General features: G+C 49.5%; 1 protein-coding gene across 1 annotated transcript in view; it reads right to left on the bottom strand.

Annotated features, from left to right (window-relative positions):
• BAZ1A (bromodomain adjacent to zinc finger domain 1A) overlaps positions 1-20,870 on the bottom strand; it is a 763,171-nt gene that overhangs the window by 604,816 nt on the left and 137,485 nt on the right.

Here is a 20,870-nt window from a genome sequence, read left to right as displayed (position 1 = left end):
AGCTCACTTACTAAGAGCTGAAGTAACAACCACCAAGAACACAACCTTCCAGGACAAGTAATCCAGATGGCAGGAATTTAATGGCTCGAAAGGAGCGTACATCAACTGGGTGAAAAAGATGTTGATGTCTGATCTTCAAGGCCCTTAAAGGAAATGGCTCCAAGCACTTGAAGAACAGGATGACCCTTATAAACACCTCCAAGGACACCAAGATCCTCTCAAGAGGTATCCCTAACCATATCATCTCCAAAGGACACTACATGATATGATACCCACAAGTGAGCCTTCTCCGGAGTAGCCCCCACACTCTGGAATGCACTCCCTGAAAGGCTCTGCTTAAAACAAGACTATCTCTACTTCAGGAAGCAGGTGAGAGCTTGGCTCTTCAACCAGGCCTTTAATGGCAGTAGTAACTAACTTCTTAGTTACACACAGAAGGAGGAGGAGTGCCATAGGCTGCACATACTGCAGCAGGACATGTTTATCCACTCCTACCCCACCTGAGATAACATTTACTCATCTCTCTGACCTTATGTGCAACTTTCTTTAAATTAGTACCCTTATTTTTTAATTCCTCTTACTCTCTTACCTATCTATATATTCCATCTTTGCTTATTCCCTATGCTGTCTATTAAAATGTTCTATTACATATTGTGTTGACATTGTACGTAGTATACTATGCCATTTTAATGTTTTTTACTGCTATAATTGTCTATTGCTTATGTTTGATTTATTCTTACTGAACACCACCTTCAGTGAATTCTTTCAAGGCGGCAGTAAATAAATCCTAATAAATAATTAAATGAGAGAGTGTTCCAAAGTTTAGGAGCAGCATATGAAAAAGCAGTTTTACATGTGATATCCAATTGTATAAAATAGGGGGAGTTATTGCTTCTAGATGGAACGAGATTAATATCAGTCTCTAACATATTTCAAAAATTAAGGGAGCAGGGGATGTTTTGTATTATAATAATAAGGCTTGGGAAGTTATAGATCTCTTTGTGCAATTTTATAAAAAATTATATAGTTGGGAAGGGAGGGTTAGTAAGGAAGATCTTTGGGGTTATTTATCACAGGTGGTGTTGCTCATCTCATGAATGAGGAACAGGATCAACTGGAGGCCCCTTTTTCCTTGGCCGAAATTGGCTGGGCAATTGAAGGCCTTGAGTGGTAAAGGCCACTGGGTTTGGCTAGATTTTACGTAAAATTTTATGTTTAATCTTTTTTATTGAATAAAGAGAATATGTCAGTGCAATAACATAGTAACCATAAACTTATTTCTATCAACGTCTCTCCCAACCAACTTCCTCCCCCATCCCCTCCCCTCTCATCTCTGTACCCCCTCCCCCTCCCCTTGCTCAACCTTTAGGGTACCATTAATAGTTCAAGAGTCTACTCCTAGCAGTCAGGGCCAATGTGTTGAGAAACGGGCTCCAAGTGTTCTGGAATTGTAATCCAGATTTGGATTTAAAGTCCACTACTCCCATTCTTTCAAACCACAAAAGTGCTATCATACGTGTCCGCCACTGGGAGTATGTGGGATAGTGCCGGGATATCCACTCAGTCAATATCACTTGTTTGGCAACTATGATGGTCTTGTGAACAAAAGCTGTAAATCCCGCTGGAACAGGATGGATGAGTATCGGGTGTCCCAGCAGCAGCCCTGAATCATACTTCCACTTTGTTTTCCAGATTCCTGAGGTGTGTCCAGTATCGAATTATACCTCTGCAAACATAGAGCATATGCCCCAGAGTGGCTCCAACTTCCCTACACTTAGGGCACTCCCCCCATGGAGACAGCCCCATGTGGAAGGCTCTTCTTGGGGAAATGTATAAACGGAGCGCCACTTTATATTATATCTCCCAGTGCGAAGTCATAGCAGACTGTTTACGCATCGTTAACATGTGTGTTTTAAACTGGGATATCGTCAGGTCTATTGGTATATCCTGCTGCTACATGTTCAGTAATTTAACATAATCTAGTTCCTCAGCAGTGTCTTTAATATGACTGTGATGAAATTTGAGTGGAATCCTTTGCTGTGCTGCCAGAGAAAAAGCCGAAGCCAGCTCCTCCTGAACATCCTCAGCCAGGTCTTCCCAGGGCAAGGACTGTACATAGTGTTTCAGCTGGAGGTAGTGGAATTTGTCTGATGGAAGCAATGCAAACTCATTCTGTAGTTCTTGGAAAGATTTGAGCTTCCCCTCGAGGGTAATGGCATGTGATAAATACACCATCCCATTCCGCCTCCATCGCTGAAATGCTGGGTAAAGTAGGCCGGGCTTGAAAGCTGGGTTCCCACATATTGGCAGGTACGGAGTGGTTTTTGCCGAGAAGCTATGAAGCTTGCAAATCCATTTCCACACCGCTCTCGCTGACCTCATTATTCCTGTTCTTCTCATGATGTAAGGTATCGGGGGCCCCATTGTATGCAGGTAGCTACTAAAGTGAGTTCCAGGATGTAGCTGTAGCTCAATTGACGTGTTCGTGTAGTCTTGGGTTCCCCTAAACCAGTGTTGGCGAACCTTTTAGAGACCGAGTGCCCAAACAGCAACCCAAAACCGAATTATTTATCGCAAAGTGCCGGTACTCATTATGGGCAGGGTCACCACATATGACTCCACCCCTACGATAGCCACACCCCTTACACCAGCCATGGCGCATATAAACAGACATCATTGAAAATATTATACTAGTGTAGGAGAAAAAAATAACATGACTTTCTTCCATTATAAATCATTTCTGTAAGCTGTTACAGCTCCAGTATGCCCAGTGCAAAATAAGACAGCAGATGTAAATTCTCCAATTCGACATATTCCAAACACTAAAATGAAAATAAAATGATTTTTCCTACCTTTGTTGTCTGGTGATTTTGTTTTTTCTATCCATATTGGTTCTAGTCGCTGATTCTGCTGCTCTCTATCTGTTCTCTTAACTCCGTTTCCAGGGCTTCCTTTCCATTGATTTCTTTACTTTCCTCCTTTCTTCTTCATTTCTTGCCCTCCATCCATGACCAGCAACCATCCTCTCCCCTCCAGCCACAAATGTCCAGCAGCCCTCCTCTACCCCCTGCCCTACCTCCCAGCACCCGGCAGCACCAGGCCTCCCTCCCACCCAGCGCCCACCATCAGGCCTCCCTCCCACCCAGCAGCAGGCCTCCCTCCCACCCACCCACCCAGCACCCACCATCAGGTCTCCCTCCCACCCAGCAGCAGGCCTCCCTCCCTCCCACCCACCCAGCACGCAGCAGCAGGCCTCCCTCCCACCCAGCACCCACCATCAGTCCTCCCTCCCACCCAGAAGCACACAGACAGCACCAGGCCGGCCTCCCGCCCTCCCTCCAACCCAACGAGCATCAGGCCGCCCGCCCGCCCGTCCTCCCTCCCTCCCAGCACCAGGAATCCCCCTCCTCCTCCTAAAATTTTAAAAGCATACCTCCTCAGTCGGAGTTAAGGCGGCGTGCATCGGCAGCGGCAGCGAAGCGCCTGTGCTTCGCTCGACGCACCTTCGGCCTTCCCAATCTCTCAAGCTCTGCGCCTTCGGCCTTCCCTGTCTCTCAAGCTCTGGTCCCGCCCATAGGCGGGACCAGAGCTTGAGAGAAAGGGAAGGCCGAAGGCGCGTCGAGCGAAGCACAGGCGCTTCGCTGCAGCTGCCGATGCACGCCGACTGACTGAGGAGGTGGTACGCTTTTAAAATTTTAGGAGGAGGGGGTTCCTGGTGCTGGGAGGGAGAGAGGACGGACGGGCGGGCTGTTGCTCGTTGCGTTGGAGGGAGGGCGGGAGGAAGGCCGAACTGGGAGGGAGAGTGGGCGGACCAGCGATGGCGACGGCGCGCGTGCCAAGGGAGAGGGCTCTGTGTGCCCTCTCTGGCACGCGTGCCATAGGTTCGCCATCACTACCCTAAACCAATCATTTACATGGCGCATGCCACTGGCCACACTCATATACTTAATGTTTAGAAGTCCCAAACCGCCGTACTCTGTCGGAATACACAATGCAGAATAAGGGAGGCGAGGCTTTTTCCCTTTCCATAGGAAGGTTTGCACTATCTTTATCAGCTTCCGCTCGTCTGCCTTCTTTAAGAATAGCGGGAGGGTTTGAAATGTATATAACCACCTGGGAACTATGACCATATTGACCAGAGCAATCCGCCCCATTAGGGAAAGCGGTAAAGGTCCCCAAGCTAACAACTGCTTGTTAGTATCCCGCAATAGCCGCAGCACATTCTGCTCATAGAGCGTGGACAAGTCCATGGGGATAAACACTCCAAAATATTTCAAAGAAGTCTGTGCCCACTGTAGAGGGAAAGTCCCAGGCCATGTTGTATGCATCTCCAAAAACACCGGGAGGGCTGTAGATTTGTGCAGGTTTAGTCGAAAACCGGAGTAACCCCCATAGTGCTCGATAATCTCTAGCAACTTTCCTAAAGTTTTGGAGGGCTCCCTTATTATCACTAACAGGTCGTCTGCATAAGCTAAAATTTTTATAGCATAAGGACAAGAGAAATAGTAGTGGGGACAGAGGACAGCCCTGCCTAGTGCCCCGACAGATCTGGAACTCTGGTTCTCTGATACCATTCACTATCACTCCAGCTCGAGGCTGACAGTAAAGTGCTCTTACAGCTTGCATAAACCATCCCTCCAGGCCCATCACTGTCAATCTTTGAAACATGAAGTCCCACCCGACCTGATCGAAGGCCTTTTCAGCGTCTAAGCTCAGAATCAAGGTGGGTGCTTCAGTCTGTTGGCTAGCTGCACTAGCCAGCAGGGTTTTTCTAACATTGTGTACTGACTGGCGGCCTCTCACAAACCCCACCTGCTCTGGGCTTATCAACGATGACAAGCACTGTGCCAATTGCTCTGCCATCATTTTTGCCAATAGCTTTGTATCAACATTTAACAAAGATATGGGTCGGTAGGATTCCACTTTATCGAGAGGTTTCCCTGGCTTAGGGATTAATGTTATCAACGCTGTATTAGCATATCTCGGAAAACCTCTCTCTTCAACAACCTCCTGATGGTCTAGGAGCGCCGCCAAAGCCTCCCCTGGTAGGATTTTATAGTATTCCTCAGATAACCCATCCGGGCCTGGCGCTGACCACAATTATAGAGTCTTGATCACCTGCTGCAGCTCAGACATTGTTAGGGGTTCATGGTCTCTAACTGTTCCCCCGTCAACTTGGGGAGGCCTATCTGGCGTAGATATTCTCATACTGCCTGCTCATTGGGGGGCGGCCTTGTCTGATATAAGGCTGTAAAATACTCCGTAAACGCCTGTCCTATCTTTCTGCTATTGGTGATGAGGTTCCCCTTGGAGTCTTTTAGTGAAGTCACCGTCCTCAGGGCGCCTACATTTTTAATTAATCGCCCCAACATTCTAACCACCCGGTTACCAAACCTCTGTAGTTTATATTTATAAAACAGGGCTGATTTCATTTCTTTCTCGTGCAGCAAGCTGTTTAATGCTACCTGAGTGGCTTTTAAATTTTCTAAAGTGACAATCGTGGGGTGGTGCAAATGCACTCTTTTAGCCCTTTGCAACTGCTGCTCCAGCTGCAGGATGCTAGCTGCCTTCCTTTTGTTCTTAACACTACATTAGGCTATGATGGCACCTCATAAAACTGCCTTTGAAGCTGACCAAAACAACTCGGGCTGGAGGTCTGCATGAATTTTGTTATGTTCTATATACTGTGCCCAACTCTTCTGTAAATGTGCCCGTAAATGGGGATTGAGGTGTAGATGGGCTGGGTATCTCCATCCTATCCCCCCTCCCGAATCTACCGTAAGCTTAAGGTCTACCCACACTATAGCGTGGTCTGATATTTCTTCTGGGCCAATAGTTGCTGCATCTACAAGGTGGAAGAGAGAGCAGGCCAGCATGATATAATCAATCCTGGCAAATGTGCCATGGGCCCTTGATCTATGCGTATAATCGCTCTCTCCGGGGTGATGCACCCTCCACGGGTCTACCAAATCAAGGGTCCGATTAAACACTTGGAACTCTCGAGCCCGCGTCCCTCGGTAGTGAGAGGCCAGGGTATTGGAACAGTCCTGGCAGGGGTCAATAACTGCATTAAAATCTCCCGCCACTATCAGATCTCCACACCTGCTCTGCAAACATTTCCCAGTTAGAGCTTTAAAAAAGGCAGCATCAAAATTAATGGGCCCATATAGAACCAGCAGCAGCAAGTCCCTCCCTGACAACCACACTCTTAATAGGATAAAATCCCCTTTGACTCCTTTGTCCAGTACTGTGGTTTTATATGGCAGTCCTTTCCGGAATAACACAGCGACTCCCCCCTTCGTACTCTGGGGCGGGGCCGCAAACATTTCACTAACCCATAGTTTTTGCAGCTTGAGGTGTTCTTTATCTGTGAGGCGTGTTTCCTGTAAGCACGCTATGTCAGCTTTGTGTCTTTTTAGCGCCGCTAGGATCTTAGATTTTTAGATCGAGGAGCTTATACCTCCTACATGCCAAGATATTATCCTAGTGGTCATTCTTCCCAACTTCTCTGTCCTTAACAAATTTACCCCTCATCTTTGCGATCCCTCTCCACCTCCAAAATTTTACAAGGTCCCCCCAGCTCCAAATTCGCTCATGCCATCCAACCAACTCACTAGTAAACCCGTGTAACCCCAACTAGTGCCATTCCCGAACTTTTGGTACTCCCAACTCTCATGTATAATATGACCCCTGGTCTCAATCCCCCCCTAATCCCCCCCTCTCTATCCACCCCTTAGCTATCTTCCAGGCCAAAGCCTGGTATCGGCTGAAGATCACCTGATTGGCAGGGAGCCCTCTCCCCCGTATGACATGTAAATTCCTTACTTACTGCGGTTAAATTACATTAATACACTGGTCCTCAGCAGATGCTAAAAATACCCTCAGTCTCTTTCAAGGATGCCTTGCTCCCGCAATCCAGCTTTGGCCTCCTCCGGAGATTTAAATGTGCGCCATTGTCCTTGAAGTGAAACTTTCAACAATGCTGGGTATTGAAGTATAAAGCGAGTTTGTTTCTGCGCCAGTGCTGAGCATAACTGGTGACATTTCTTTTGTTGCTCCTGGACTCCTGCGGAGTAATCTTGGAACATCAGAACTGGTCGTCCCTCATGTGTTAGATCCCCTCTCTGAATCTTAAATCCATTCAATATTTCCATTTTATGACGGTAATTGAGTAACTGCGCTACTATCACCCGTGGTCTTGTCTGGGTGTCACTTTTACGTCCCATGCGGTGCGCACGCTCAATTACTAGAGGCCCGAGGGAATCTGACAAGGCCAACACTTTAGCTAACCAGTCTGTGAGCCATATCACTAAGTTTCTGTCCAGTACATTCTCCGAGATACCCACAATTCAGACATTGTTCCTCCGGGAGCAGTTTTAAAAGATCTTCTAATTTGTCTGTTCCTGGAGCTGCTGCTTGACCTCGCAGAAATCTGCACTGTAGCCCTGCGAGTCATCTTCTAGGGCCGAGACCCTTGTTGCGAGGTCCTCCATGCGGGTCTCCAGTCCCTCCAGCTTTGTATGATAGGCGTCTAGCTTTTGTTCTAGAGCATCTCACTTGAGCTGCCAGGCTCTCGCTACCGCGGTAGTTAATTGTTCAAGTTGTGATGCTGAAAATACCTGGTCAGCTTGCTGCGGTTCGCCTGCCATTTTGGAATCCAAGGTAGGCATTTTATTCTTCTCTTTCTCCTTTTTCCCGGTGCGCAGCGCCATTCTGACTGGAGTTTTACTTATATATTTGTCCATAAAGTCACGCTGAGACCAGCTGTTAAGTTATTAGCGCTATCTGAGCAGTATATTCGCGATTACGGGGTGAAGGCCCTCGAGCTGCAGCGAAGCACGTCTGCTCAGCTCATCGCGTCACGTGATCTCCCACATAAAATTTTATAAGGTCTTTTCTGGGGAGGTAAGTCCCCTTCTTCGAGTTGGCAATGTTTGTTTTCAGGGAGGTTCTGCGACGGAGAGAATGCATTAGGCAGGGATCTCTGTTCTTTTGAACCCTGGGAAGGATCCTGCGGAGTGTGATTTCTATAGATTTACATTACTGTTAAATTTAGATATAAAAATTTTTGACAAAGATTATGACAGAGCATCTGGGTAGGGTTCTCCTTAGGCCGATTCCTTCGAATCAGTCAGGTTTTGTCCCTAAATGTCGAGCAGCGGATAATATTAGGAGAACTTTGAATGTCTGGTGGACGTCTCAGCAACTAGGGGAGTCAGTGGCTGTTGATGTGAATAAGGCTTTTGATAGGGTTGCATGGCCCTTCTTGTGGTAGGTTTTGCATACCATGGGGTTTGGGTTTGGTTGGATTATGCAGCTCTATGAGAGACCTACAGCCCGTTTTACGATTAATGGAGGGTATACCCACCCCTTTTTCTATAGAACGGGGTACCAGACATGGGTGCCCTCTCACCCTTCCTCATTATGTATTGAACCTTTCGCTCAGAGTCTCCACACGCTGGCAGATGTTAAGGGGGTTTCTGTTGACAGGTCTGAGCATAAGTTTGCTCTTTTTGTGGATGATCTTTTGTTCTTTGTTCGTGCTCCGGGCCTTACTTTACCTATTTTATTGCCGGAATTAGATAAATTTGGTGTGATTACTGGCTTTAAAGTTAATTTAGATAAATCTGAATTAATAGGAATTACTACTTCTGTAGAGAAGGCTCTCCTACAGCAGGGGTTTCCTTTTAAGTGGGCAGTGCATAGCTTTACATGTTTGGGGTCCAGTTTACAAGAGGCAAGTTTTTTTTCCCTGAATTATATTCCTTTGTTTAAGCAAATTAAAACGGATTTAAAATGGTGGAGAGGTGGTTGGTTGTCTTTGAGGGGGTATAGCTGCAATAAATGTGAACCTGCTCCCATGATTATTATTCTTCTTTCCAGATGATTCCTAAGCGTGATCTTTTGCATCTTCAGGCGGAGATTTTGGCTTTTATTGGGGGGGGGGGAGGGGGGACAGCCGCCACGGTTATCTAAAAGCCTGATGTGGCATGTAATAGAACTGGGGGGTTAGGAGGTTCCCAATATTTTGTAGTATTATTGGGCATCTCAGTTGACCCTTATTTTAGTCTGGATCAGATTCAGTGGTAACTCTGATGAAACAACAGGCTGTGAGGATGTCAACCTGGGAGCAGCTCTTTGGGTCTTTCTCTGTCCAACAGATTATAAACAGATGACTACTGATTCTCTAGTACTGCATTTGCTTACTCTCTAGAACTATCTTAAACCAAAGCTATGTGAATTCTAGCAGGATTCCTCTTTGGCACATACTTGCTTTGCACCCACTTTCCAAGTAGGGTGGGGAAGGATAATTTGGTCCAGTGGACTCAGAAAGGAATTGTCAGATTTCAGGATTTATTAGATGTGGGAGAATTATTACGCTTTGAAGAATTAAGGGAACAATTTCGCCTGTCCAGTAAGTATTTAGTTATTCTATTTTTATATTTGGTGGACTTGTATTAAGATACAGGACTTTTGGACAGCAGTTACCAGGTGTGTCTCCGCATCTTTGGGCTGCAACTTTCCCTGGGACCCTAAGTGGTGTCTTTTGGATTTAGGAAATAGGAGAGGACTAAAATGGCTGAAACATCTTAAAAGGATATGTTTGGCAGGGGTTAAAAGTGTTATTGCAGCCCATTAGAAGCTAATGGAAGGACCAACTTTGCTGGATTGACTTTAAACATTATTAGAGAACTATAGAAGTTAATGGATTGAAAATTAGAATGCCTTAGTAAAAGACCCCCTATGCTTGTACCGATGAAGAATGGTCTCATCTTTGCAGCTGGTTAAAGACGTGTAGGAGTAAAGGGTGGGTTAAGGTGCGATTCTTGTTTTCTGTGGGTGCTTTGAAGGGTCACAGAGTGCTTGGAGGGTGTTTAAAATATCTGGTCTTAGGGTTTAGTGGAGTGGGGGGGGGGTCTTGAGTATTTCTGGGATGGGTTTATTTTGAAAATATTTCTTGTTGGGGTATCTCTGGTTTTGTATGTCTGGTTAGATTTATTATTGCTTTGTATTTTCTACATCATCATAAATATAATATATACTGTTAAAAAGAGAGACAGAAGGCAAAAGTCCCAGTGCTATGAGCCTTGAACACCAAAAACCTCTCAGTCACAGATAGTAAGGTATTTGCATGTTATATGACTGTGGCAGGATTTTGTCATCTATTTTCTACTACTTTGGTCTGAGGACAAGTAGAAATCCAAATTAAGGAGGGAGGCGAGGTTGCTGGTGGGAGCCCACACATACTAAGGGTTAAGACTGAGAAGAGGGAGGAGGCACAGGAGCCTTAGTGAATGCTCCAAAAAGTCAGTCAAATCTGACTTCTGAGCTTGTGGAACGATCTGAACAGTAGGCTCTGCCTGCAACATCACCTTCAAGAGTGTGCCTTCAGTCTCCCGACTGATTTACAGAGAAATTTCCTTAGCAAACAGCTAGGGAAATAAAGCCTGTGAGCAAAACTGTCTTTTTCTTTTCCCCACCTCAATGATGTGCTGCAGGGTGCATGCTAGGGGGAGGCAGAAAGAGCTATGGGTATGTGTGCTCGCAGAAGGAAGACAGAAAGAGAGAGCGAGTGCACTCTGTTGGGAGTGAGTGTTCACGTATGTGTACTGGGGGGAGTCAAAGAGACCTATGGAGTGTGTATGTCTGCGCGGGGGGAGGCAAAGAGAGAAATTTTGGAGTAGGCACCCTGGACAGGCAGCCCACACGCAGCCACCTTGACCAGGAGGATACTTGGAGCGCTAGCAACTGCAGCAGCCCTTATGGAGCACTGTTGCAGAGGAGCAATTCTCCAGCAGCCCTATTGGTAGCATAATTTTTAAAAAAACTTAACCCGCTTTTTTTTTGGGGGGGGGGGGGGGGGGGAATGAGTAGAGATTGAGAGAAGCTACTGGTCTTTTGTTTTTTTTGTTTTTTGGGGGGGGGGGGGTAGAAGGGAGATGGGGATGTAAGCCAAGGCTGCTGCTGCGTAGCTGGGTAGGTGAAAAGTGGCTGGGTTTACTGGGAGTGGGTGGGACTAGCAGTGGGGAGAGATTAAAACTGCAGCTGGTGGGGGCGGGTGGGCAATGGAGAGAGGCTAAGGCTGCAGCTTTTAGGGGTAGGTGTACTGTCCCCATCCACCCTTAGTATATGCAACTTTGGCTTCTCTCCCACTGTCCACCAACCATGGCCTAACACACCTAGGGTAGAACATTTGTCTCCTATCTGCTCCATCCCTGCTACTGTGTTAAACAACTTGTTGTGCATCATCTTGAGCACATATAGATGTGCATAAATGAACAGAAATTCTAATTGCTACAAGTCTGGCTCCTAGATCCTAAGAAACTTTGTCGAGCCTCAATTTAATCTCCAAGCAAAATAGCCTCCACACAATGGACTGCAGCTAATGAAAAACTAAAAATCATGGTGCTTTTATAGTGGCTGACTTTGTGGTACACTTGGAGTGACAGCTAATGTCATAACTCCAGAGAAGCTAACTGCTAAAGATCTTATCTCAAATTTACAGACAAATTCCTGTTAAACTTTTCTATCAAAACCATTGTTTGGAGCACCATCAAACGTATAAATGAGACGTGACCGACTCACCTGCAAATGCACAGTAGAGTCCGAACGTTGAAAGAGCAACAGTCTAGAGGCAGGGCGACCGCCCCGAACACCCGTCGAGTTCCACCCCCCTCCCTCAGAATTGTAACGTCATCAAAATTACATCGTTGGGGTTATGGCGGCAGGCGGCGGCAGTGAAAAGCGTACGAGCTGCGAGCTGCTCGGCGTTTCAGGAGCCTTCCCTTCCCTCTCTCAGCTATGGTCGGGACCAGAGCAGAGAGAGAGAAAGGAAGGCTCCTGAAGCGCACAGCTCGCATGTGTTTCACTGCTCCTGCCTGCTGCTGTAACCCGACGAGGTAAGATGACGTTTACAATACGGAGGGAGAGGGACTGGAGCTCGGAAGGAGGGAGGCCTTGGAGCTGGGAAAGAGAGAGAGAGAGGGAGGGAGGGAGGGAGGGGAGCCTTGGAGCTGGGAGGGAGGGAGGGAGGGAGGGAGGGGAGCCTTGGAGCTGGGAGAGAAAGAGGGAAGGAGGGAGGGGGGCCTTGGAGATGGGAGAGAGGGAAGGAGGAAGGGAGGGGGGCCTTGGAGCTGGGAGAGAGGGAAGGAGGAAGGGAGGGGGGCCTTGGAGCTGGGAGAGAGGGAAGGAGGAAGGGAGGGGGGCCTTGGAGCTGGGAGAGAGGGAGGGAGGATGGTCCTGGAGTTCGGAGGGGATGGCCAGCCCTGGAGCTCAGAAGAAGCTCGGTGGGTGGAGCTAGGGTGGGGCGGGGCTAAGATGGGGCCCCCTCAAATTGGTCCGTGCTAATACCTGCTCATTTTACGGGCTTAACGGCTAGTTCATCATATAAACTATTGTGCAAGATCATACTTGCAATCACAATTTAAAAAAAAACAACACACAAAAAGAATAGCACCCTTCCCAGACTACTTTACTATCCCTGGTGGTCTAGTGGTGTAGATGGGACACGAGTGATAACCAGTCACGGCAGCTATTTTGAGAGCACAACAGGAATGGGCAAGAGTAACTGGGGACTGCTTCTGCCCCAACTATGCCCCTAGACCACCAAGCATTGTAAAATAGGCTATGGGGGACCAATGGGTGTTGAGGGGGGGGGAGGGAGAGAGGGCGACAAGTGGGACAAAGCACAAATTTTCGGTTTCCACCAAAACACATTGTCATTTTTCTCAAAAACAGAAAACATGGCTGAAAATCAAAATCACCTTTTGGCCAAAACCAAAACCAGGCAGAAAGGATTTTGAGCCAGTTTTGGCAACATAACGAAAACAAACTCTGTTCGCCTTTGCCATCAGCACACACACATAGTTCTATCAAATTCTCCCCCATGGCTCTTTCAAAATTCCACCCCCCCCCCCCCCCTTTCCACAACCATCCCATTTAGTAACCTAGTCTTGGGAAGGGCCACAGGAAGGTACAGCCTCAGCAAAGCTGTGAAGTGAAGATATTTACCTGTAGCAGGTAATGAGGACAGCAGGCTACATATTCTAACAATTGGGTAATGCGACGCCACGCTGCCTGTTCCAGAGCCTGTATCAAGCTTTCACAGAGATCATTTGGAGCGTGAGACACACTCTAGTGCACATGTGTGAGTGCCTTCCTGCCCGTCGTGCAGACACGGGAGCAACAATACAATCTTACAGCATAGAAGACGACTCCATGGGGAAGTGGGAGGGATTGTGAGAATATGAATCCTGCTGCCTCACGAGAATACCTGCTACAGGTAAGTATCTACACGTTCTCCAAAGACAAGTGAGGAATTCCTAGCATCCAGGCTCACTAACAATAAAAAACATGGTTCAACAGGGGCTCATAACGGCAACGACATCATGTAGATTAACCTGAAACCATAAACAATCTGAATGAGCCTGGAGCAGAATAAATCAAGCCTAGGAAGGTGGAGTTGGATTACAGACCCCAAACAGATTCTGCAACACTGTCTTCCCAAACAGACTGTTGCGTCGGGTATCCTGCTGAAGGCAGTAATGTGATGTGAATGTGCAGACTGAAGACCACGTCGCAGTCTTGCAAATTTCTTCAATGGAGGCTGACCTCAAAGTGGGCTACTGACGCAGCCACAGCTCTGACATTGTGAGCCGTGACATGACCTTCTAGGGCCAGCACAGCAATAAGTGAAGGAAATGTAATCTGCTAGCCAAATTGAAATAGTGTGTTTCCCGATGGCGATCCCCATCCTGTTGGGATCAGAAGAAAACAAAAAGCTGGGCAGACTGTCTGTTCGGCCGTGTCCCCTCCATGTAGTAGGCCAATGCTCTCTTGCAATCCAAGGTGTGTGCAAGCTGCTTTCACCAGAATGGGCATGAGCTCGGGGAAAGAATGTTGGCAAGACAATTGACTGGTTCAGATGGAACTCCGAAACCGAAGCCTGGTACATCTTCCTCCCAAAAGAAACCAGGGTTCTAGCTTCTCTGAATAAGGGTGCCAAGGCATGGTCCCTAGTACTCCTGACTCTTTTGACTCAACCACTATGGAATTGTGAGCTAACTGAGGCCTAACAAAACCAGGTTAACTGTGGATCCAATACTGTCACAGTCTTCTTGGGCACAACAGGAACTCAATCAGGAGCAGGTGCCGAAGAAACCACCGAGATCGACGCAGACACCAAAGCCTCGGACTGCTCCAAACAGAGTTCCCTGGAAGCCACTCTGTCCAGCTGAGTTCTGGTTTTGAATTTTTCACAGCGAGAAAAGGTATGGAAGCATACCAAAGCAGCTTCCGACCAGAAAAGAAAAATAGGAAGGGGAAAATCCCAAACGGGGCTCGGGCCTGTGCAGCCTACTGAGCCCCAGGAAAGCCAAAAATCTGAAGGGAAGATAATTAAAACCTTAACGAGACAAAAAGAAAAGGAAACAAAATAAAAAAGGTACAAACAAGCTCTGGCACAGAACCAAACCAGGAGTTGTGAGGAAAGAGAAAAAAACAAAACAAAATAAACATACGTCTTCTCCTTACCGCAGAAAAAAAAGGTAAAATTATGTATCATACCTGATAATTTTCTTTCCATTAACCATAGCCGATCAATCCATAGACTGGTGGGTTGTGTCCATCTACCAGCAGGTGGAGATAGAGAGCAATCCTTTTGCCTCCCTATATGTGGTCATGTGCTGCCGGAAACTCCTCAGTATGTCGATATCAAAGCTCCATCCGCAGGACTCAGCACTTAGAGAATTACACCCACAAAGGTACACTCTGTCCCGCTCACCACCGCCGAAACTGGGTAAGGGAATCAACCCAGCTCATCCCCACACAAGTGGGGGAGGGGAATCCGTCCAGCTCATCCCCGCGGAGCGGGGGAGGGACACCACACCCGCCGATGCGGGGGGATCTGGCTTATCCTGCAACCGCAACCGCGGGAGGAGCTGACTGACCCTAACAACGCCGAAGCGGGAGTGGTACAAAGCTGCCCTACAGCCGCACGAAGTGGGAGGGAGCGCCGGCAGAATTTAGGTCTCAATCCAGCCCCATAAAACGGAGGGGAGAGGAATGCAGCAGCTCACTGTAACACAAAATCGTCTCAACTCCTGAAGAATCCAATTGAAAAATCTTGAACACGAAGTCCTCCTGAACAGGAACTGAAGACTAAACTTGAACCTGAAATGCAACCAGAATATAAACAGTACAGATATCTGGGAGGGGCTGTGGATTGATCGGCTATGATTAATGGAAAGAAAATTATCAGGTATGATACATAATTTTACCTTCCATATCAAAATGCCGATCAATCCATAGACTGGTGGGATGTACCGAAGCAGTACTCACCCAGGGCGGGACATAGAAATCCCTGACCGCAACACTGAAGCTCCAAACCGGGCCTCCGCCCGAGCAGCCACAGTCAAGCGGTAATGTCTGGAGAAGGTATGAGCCGAAGCCCAAGTTGCCGCCCTACAAATCTCTTCCAAGGAGACGGACCCGGCCTCTGCCATCGAGGCCGCCTGTGCTCTAGTGGAGTGAGCCTTCAGCTGGATAGGCAGCACCTTCCCCGCGGCCACATAAGCCGCTGCAATGGCTTCCTTGACCCATCTTGCCACTGTAGGCTTGGCAGTCTGCAGACCCTTACGAGGACCTGCAAACAGCACAAACAGATGATCCGACTTCCGGAATCATTGGTCACTTCCAAGTATCTGATGACTCGTCTCACATCTAGATATTTGAGAGCAGAGTACTCCTCTGGGTAGTCCTCCCTACGAAAGGAGGGTAGACAGAGCTGCTGATTCACATGGAAGCGAGAAACAATCTTGGGCAGGAAGGAAGGCACTGTGCGAATAGACACTCCTGCCTCAGTGAAGTGCAGAAAGGGTTCCTGACATGATAGCGCCTGGAGCTCGGAAACTCTTCTGGCTGAAGTGATAGCCACCAAAAGGACTGCTTACAACATCAGGTCTTTCAGAGATGCCCTCGACAAGGGTTCACAAGGTGGCTTCTGCAAGGCTCTTAGCACCAGATTGAGATTCTACGCAGGTAACACTGAGTGCAGAGGAGGGCGCAGGTAATTAACTCCCTTGAGAAAGCGTACCACATCTGGCTGCGAGGCCAGGGAAGCACCCTTCAGGTGACCCCTGAAGCAAGCAAGAGCCGCTACCTGGACCTTAAGGGAACTGAGCGACAGGCCTTTTTCCAGACCTTCTTGCAGGAACGCCAATACTGAAGAAATTGGAGCAGTGAAGGGAGAAAGTGAGCCTGCCTCACACCACGATGCAAAGGTACGCCAAACCCTGGCGTAAGCAGTAGAAGTAGAGCACTTCCTCGCTCTCAGCATAGTGGCGATGACCTTGTCTGAGAAGCCCTTCTTCCTCAGACGCTGCCGCTCAATAGCCAGGCCGAAAGACCAAAGGGGGAGGGATCCTCCATTACCACGGGACCCTGATGCAACAGGCCCCGCTCCGCTGGCAGCTGCAGAGGTCCGTCCACTGAAAGCCTGATCAAGTCCGCATACCAGGGACGTCTGGGCCAATCCGGACTCACCAGGATTATCTGGCCCGGATGTTTTGCCACCCAGCCTAGCACCCTGCCCAACATGGGCCAAGGCGGGAACACATAGAGAAGCTCCTGTGTCGGCCACTGTTGGGAGAAGAGCATCTACTCCCAGAGATCGAGGGTCCCGTCCTCTGCTGAAAAAGTGCGGCACTTGGCAATTGGCTGATGAGGCCATCAGATCTAGGCTCAGCTGGCCCCAGCGCTTCGTGATGTCCAAGAAGGCCTGAGCAGCCACATCATGACTTCCACAATGTGGGCCGCCGACAGCTGTCCCAGGTTTGCTTCCGCCCACAGGCATAGCTTCATGGCCTCCTTGGCTAGAGGGGCGCTCATGGTACCTCCCTGGCGATTGACATAGGCCACAGCCGTGGCATCGTCCGACCGGACCCATACTGGCTTCAGCACCAGGACCGGGAAAAACTCCGAAGGCGCCAACCGAATGGCTCTGAGTTCCAGGAGGTTGATAGACCACTTTGCCTCTGCAGGGGACCAGAGCCCCTGCGCTGTCATTCCCAAGTAGTGGGCTCCCCAGCCCGTCAAAGAGGCATCCGCCGTGACGACAACCCACTCCGGGGTCATAAGAGGCATTCCTGCAGACAACTTGTCTGGCCTCAGCCACCAGCTCAGCGCCTTACGAACCGCCGGATCCAAGGCAAGGCGCACAGCATAATCCTCCGAAGCTGGAGTCCATCGCTGCAGCACAGAGAGCTGTATTGGTCTCATATGGGCCCTGGCCCAGGGCACTACTTCCATCGTGGCCGTCATAGAGCCCAACAGCTGCACATAGTCCCAAGCCCGAAGAGGAGAGGCTGCTAGAAACTTGTCCATCTGAGCCTGAAGCTTGACAATCCGATTGTCTGGCAGGAACACTCTGCCCACTTGGGAGTCGAATCGAACTCCCAGATACTCCAGGGACTGAGTCGGGCGCAGCTGGCTTTTCTCCCAGTTGATGATCCACCCCAGGGAGCTCAAAAGAACAATCACCCGGTCTGAAGCTCTGCCGCACTCTGCATAAGAGGGGGCTCGGATCAACCAGTCGTCCAGATAAGGATGGACTTGTACTCCTTCCTTCCGCAGGAAGGCCGCGATGACCACCATTACTTTGGAGAAGGTCCGCGGAGCAGTAGCCAACCCGAACGGGAGGGCTCTGAACTGGAAGTGTCGGCTCAGAACTGCAAAACGCAGAAAGCATTGATGAGGAGGCCAGATGGGAATATGCAAGTAAGCTTCCTTGATGTCCAAGGATGCCAGGAACTCCCCTGCCTGCACTGCCGCTATAACAGAGCGGAGAGTCTCCATCCGGAAGTGCCGAACTTACAAGGCCTGATTGACCCCTTTGAGGTCGAGGATAGGCCGGACAGAACCTCCTTTCTTTGGAACCTCAAAGTAAATGGAGTAACGTCCCTTGCCAAGCTGATCTTCTGGCACCGGAACGACCGCACCCAGGCAGATCAGATTGTCCAAAGTCTGCTGCACTGCCACAGCTTTGACCGGAGACTTGCAGGGAGAGTGCACAAACCCGTCTCTTAAGGGTCGGCAGAACTCTAGCTTGTAGCGTCTCTGATGACTTCCAGCACCCAAGCGACTGAAGTTACCCTGGTCCACTCGCCCAGAAACGAAGATAGGCGTCCTCCAATCTGCTCTGGGTCATGGACCAGCGCCCCGTCATTGGGTACCCTGGGGGAGGACCGGAGGAGGCACCTCCGGGACGGCGGTCTCTGCGAAAGGAATGCTGCTTGGTGGAGAAGTTCCTTATGAAGGAAAAGGGGGCAGAGGAGCCCGACGGGCTTCCAGAAACCGTCCTTTGGAGGAACCGGGGCAGGCACCACTGGCCCGAGCCCTGACCTCTGGTAACCTCTTGCCCTTAGACGTGCCAAGATCGGTTACAATCTTGTCCAGCTCGACCCCAAAGAGCAGCTTGCCTTTAAAAGGCAACTTAGCCAGGCGAGACTTAGAGGCGTGGTCAACAGACCAATGCTTTAGCCAAAGCCACCACCGTGCAGAGACTGTCTGAGCCATACCTTTAGCCGAGGCTCTCAAGACATCATACAGCAAGTCTGCCAAGCAGGCCAAGCCCGAATCCAGGGCTGGCCAATCAGCCCTCAAGGAAGGATCCGAGGGGGAAGCCCGCTGCACCAGCGTCAGGCACGCCCTGGCCACATAGGAGCCGCAAATTGAGGCCTGCAAACTTAAAGCAGCCGCCTCGAAGGACGACTTTAAAGCCGCCTCCAATCTCCTGTCTTGGGCGTCCTTTAGGGCCGTGCCACCTTCCACCGGCAACGCTGTTTTCTTAGTCACCGCAGTGATTAAAGAATCCACGGTAGGCCCAAGAAAGGCCTCCCGTTCACCTTCAGGCAGAGGATAGAGGCAGGACAAAGCCCTAGCCACTTTAAGGCTTGCTTCTGGGAAATCCCAATGAGCCGAAATCAAGGTGTGCATGGCTTCATGCACGTGGAAGGTTCTAGGTGGGCGCTTCGTCCCCAGAATAATGGCAGAGCCAACAGAGGCTGAGGGAGAGACGTCCTCCGGAGAGGAAATCTTCAAAATGCTCATGGCCTGCACTAACAGGTTGGGCAAATCCTCTGAGCAAAAGATCCGTGCTGCAGAGGGGTCATCCGCTCCATCCGAGCGGGAATCCATCTCCTCCAAGGAATCCCCAAAGGACCGTTGGGAGAACTCAGATACGCTGCCCTCATCTACATCAGAGGAGACCGAGTCCTCTAGGGCCTGGAAGTCCACCTGAGAGCGTTTGCTTCCAGAGGCCTCAACCCCTTGATCAGAGGGGGGAGCCGGGGCAGCGTTTAGCATAAGAAAAGCCTGATGCAGCAGCAAAATGAACTCAGGGGAGAACCCCCTAGACTATGCACTTCTGCCACGGCCCTAGACGCACCCTCAACCGGCGCTCGCAAGAGCGGGTGGGGAACATGCTGCGCATCCAAAATGGCGTCCGGCGCAAAACTCCGAGAAGGAGCCACGCGGGAAGAACGGCGCTTAACTTTCACCGCTTTCTTGCCGTCGCCCAAAAAGGGCAACCATAGCATTGTCTCCCACCTTGAGGGCGGCCCAAGAAGAAGCCGTCCGAGCAGAGTGGCAGGGCAAAATGGGGGGGGGGGGGGGGGGGGGGTGCGGCGGGGGATGGGCGCTTATGGCGGGAAAAAACCGCCGCACCGGAGGAAGAACTGGGACACTGACCGGACTCCAAACTGACGCCCAAACAAAGGCGAGTCAGGCTTTGAAACCCCCGCACACACGCTAGACGCACACACGCGGTCCGGACAGCAAACCTTCGCGCCCTCGCCCTCCGACGCCATAAGCCACGTGGAGACCGAACGGGGAACCCCCTGCCCGCTATAAAAGGTAAAATTACCTGCTTCTCGCTCCGAGCTGTAACGAACTGGTGTCCCAGTGAGCAGCTGCAATAAACGCTGATATAAACATTGAAATAAACGCCCTTAAAGAACGTTCAAATTTTTCTTTTTTCTTTTTTTTTTTTTTTTTTAACGGAGCCAGCGGGAGGGGGGAGAAAAGGAGGGACCTGGCACCACCAGGTTTGCACTTGCTCAAGAAGAGCCCTCAACCCCAGGTACTCAACAAAACCTAAGAATTAGGCTTGGAGACCTAGCCAGAGCTGCTGCTGTGTGTGACCACCACCTGCTGAGATAGAGAACATACAGAGGAGTTTCCGGCAGCACATGACCACATATAGGGAGGCAAAAGGATTGCTCTCTATCTCCACCTGCTGTTAGATGGAGACAACCCACCAGTCTATGGATTGATCGGCATTGTGATATGGAAAGGAACTGTTGCTTCTGTGTTTGCGCGGTGAGCAAGAAGGCACTTATGCATGTGGCACTGGGGTGTGTCTCGCGTTTAAAAAGAGCTCTATGAAAAGCTTGATACAAGCTCTGGACCGGGCAACGAGGCATCAAATTACCCAACTGTGAGAATATTAGCCTTCTTGTCCTCGGAAAATATCACCATTCTCAGACAACTGCTAAATAAATATCCTCTATGTTCAAAAGATCAACTGCACATGAATGTTCGCATCCCCCTACCACTCCCTCCCCCCCCCCCCCCCCCAACTGCTCCAGTACCAACACAAACACATACCCTCCACCCTCAGTGCTCTATACCATAAGCGGAAGAGCAGATGTCTTCAGGTCATGTCCTCTCTCCTCCGCTACACAGACTCTTGACTGCTGAATTCTGAAATGGACACTGTAGAACCCCATGGTTCAAATTCAGTCAGAGCCAGCATGGCAGGGGGCGACAGCCAAAATGCAGCCAGTCTCCTCCTATTCTGCTTATGCTAAAGA

This window comes from Microcaecilia unicolor, chromosome 9 (assembly GCF_901765095.1).
Source record: "Microcaecilia unicolor chromosome 9, aMicUni1.1, whole genome shotgun sequence".
NCBI lineage: Eukaryota > Metazoa > Chordata > Amphibia > Gymnophiona > Siphonopidae > Microcaecilia > Microcaecilia unicolor.
The sequence above is the reverse complement of the archived record's forward strand: the minus strand, read 5'-3'. Positions and strand labels throughout refer to the sequence as shown.